This window comes from Vicugna pacos, chromosome 18, assembly GCF_048564905.1.
Source record: "Vicugna pacos chromosome 18, VicPac4, whole genome shotgun sequence".
NCBI lineage: Eukaryota > Metazoa > Chordata > Mammalia > Artiodactyla > Camelidae > Vicugna > Vicugna pacos.
In genome coordinates this window covers 28,991,395-28,994,433 of record NC_133004.1, presented here as the reverse complement: position 1 = coordinate 28,994,433, position 3,039 = coordinate 28,991,395, and positions in this window count along the sequence as shown.

The following is a 3,039-nucleotide window of genomic DNA, read 5'->3' as shown; positions in this document are numbered from 1 at the left end:
CCCAGCCGCCAAGGCTCTTGTGGGCCGGGCCCCGCCCCCTGGAGCCCCGCCCCCTCGGGCCCCGCCCTCACCTGCCCAGGTGTATTTCCCTGGATGTGCGGCAGCCCAAAGCGGGCCACGACTCAGCAGCGCCCCCTGCCACGCTAAGGCCGCTCTGCCTCCTAGCCCGTCCTGCATTGTGCCTTCAGGTGGCACCGCGCAGTGCTTGCTGCCGCCCTGAGGCCACCCTGCACTCTGCATTCCTGTTGGGTCTGTGTGACATCTCTTCCAAGCACCTTGCAGTGCCTCCTGCCGCCTTGTTACTGCCAGGCGCCTTACATTCTCGTCCAGTTGGGTACCCCTCGGCCTCCAGCACCAAGAGAAATCCCAAGCAGCCTCCTGCCCTCCGCCTCTTCCTGACCTGGATGGAGCCTGAGGCAGCTTCGGTGCCAACGTTCATCAGGCTGTGGGCAATAGGGCTATTCAGGCAGGCCGCTCATCCTTTAGTCTCTTCTGCTGCCTTTTTATAGGAACTCACGTTGAATACTACAAGAAATGAGCTTAGAAAATTGCAACTGGGAGGGGCCGTAGGGACACCTTTGTTGCAGCCTCGTTGATTAGGGAAGGAAAAGGCGCAGAGAGGGGAATCCCTCTGCTCTCGCTCAGTTTCTCAGATTTTCACCTGCGAATCAATTTCAAATGCAGTTTCTAATTCAGTAAGGGTGGGATGGAGCATGGGAATTGGCATTTCTAACTTCTCAGATGATGCCTTTGCTGCTGGCCCAAGGACCACACTTTGAGTAACAAGGCTTACTTGCCCTGGTAAGTGGAAACAAGTTCAGTATTTGGGGAGGGCAATTAAAGAAAAATCCTCTTTAAAAATCTCAACTGTTTTTTCTAACAATACATGCTCATAGTAAAGAATTCAAAAGCTAGAGAGAAAATGGAAGTCTTTCCATAATCTGTGACCACCATTAAATAAGCATAGTTAACTGTACATATACGTAATCACATACACACTGTTCTTAAGGTTTATTTTAATGACAATACAATACGCAGTTAGATTCTCATTGTAAAATAGAGCCAGCTTTTTCACTTCGTGATATATTATGTGTAACTTTCCTTGACAATAACTACATTTACCTAAGTATTTCATTCACATAGCTGATTTAATCAATTATTGATATATTTTAAGATTGTCTCTAGTTTTTCAAATGTAAATTATTCTGTAAAATATCTTTATGTCCATCTCTGATTATTTCATTGGGATAAATTCCTACTAGTGATTTTTTTTCCTATCAATGTAATTATCCATGTTAATTGGCACAACAAAAGAACAATTAAGAGAAAAGAGCAGGCTATGAAACAATATACAGAATAATTGAATATATACAAACATGTTTAAAAAGAGGTTATCTTGGGGAGGTATAGCTCAAGTGGTTGAGCACATGCTTAGCATGCACAAGTTCCTGGGTTTAATCCCCAGTACCTCTTCCGAGACACCTAATTACCTGCCCCCACCACCAAAAAAAAAAAAAAAAAAAAAAAGAGAGAGAGAGAGAGAGAGAGATTATCTCTTGGGGTAGGCTTACAAGTAGTTTTTACTTATTTGTGTTTTCTTGATTTCTATAAATATAAATGCATATTATCACCTGTGCAATAAAAATAAGAACGTGTTTACAAAATGTCAGGGATAAGATTCAAAATCAGATCTATGTCACTATAGTATATAGTGAATCTGTGTTGGATTGGCTTCTTGTTTAAAATTCAATTAAAATTTATATACAGTGAAATGCGCAGATTTTTATGGGTTTAATGAGGTTTGGTAAATGTATACACTGTATAACCATCACCTAATCAACATATAGATCATTGCGCCAGAAAGTTCCCCCAGCCCCTTTTCACTTCCCACATAGGCAACCACCATTGCCTTTGGCAACAACAGATTCATTTTCTTGGTTCTTAAACCTCATGTAAATGTATGTACTCTTTTGTATCTATTTTCTTTCATGAATTCAGTTCTGACTTTTGTTTTTTCACTATGCCATCACTGCCTCTGGTTGTTGAGTTATTATTGCCCAAGTTTTACAGATGAAGGGACTGAGACTCAGAAAGCTTTAGTTTACCACTTGTAAATAGGTGATAAAGCCAAGATTTGCATCCAAGTCTGCTCTGTAGAAGAGCCTGCACACTTATCCACAAAGCTGTGTAAGAATCTTGCTGAGAGTGGGACCAACCCTTACCCTCCCATGTCCCACATGAAGCAGGACAAAAAATCCTTAGAATGGCTCGGATGGAGAGAAGCCCTTCATTTCCTAGGCCATGGGGCAGCAAGCCTTCTATCAAGGTGCTTGCATAAGGCATGATTGATCAAAGTTGTAAAAACTGTCTTTGGTACAGAGTGGTGTTGTCTCAGAACCATCTCTGTCATCATTCGACCATAGACAACTTCTTTTCCTTCTGGAAGCATCATGTCCATATTTATGAAATACACCTACAATCTATTTCTCATTACCTCTGGGGCCACTACCGGACTCCAATTCACCCTCTCTCTCACCTGGATCATTGCCATAGCTTCCCGCTAGTCTCACTGAGTCTGTCCTCTGCAACTTGTTGTTGATACACTAGCCAAAGGGATCCTGTTAAATTAGTTGGATCATGTCACCCTTCCATTTAAACTCGTTCAGTGGCTTTTTACCTCATTTAGAGTAAAAGCCAAAGCCTTTATGTCACCTATAAGGCCTTTTATGACCTGATCCCTGTTATCACTCTTCCCTTATCTCCTTCTGCTCCTACTCTGGCTCATTCTGCTTCTTCCTCATTGTCCTTGAATAGGACCAACACATTCCGTCTTCAGGGCTTGCTACAGGTGTTCACTCTATCTGGATGGTTCTCTACATGCACACACAGACACACACACACACACTCAGATAATCCCATGGATCACATCCCCTTGCCTCCTTCAAGTCATTGCTATTCTTAAGCTGAAACTACCCTTGTTGTATTTAAAATCACAGTGCTTCCTATCATCTCAAATGCTTCCTTCCCTCCTTCCTATGT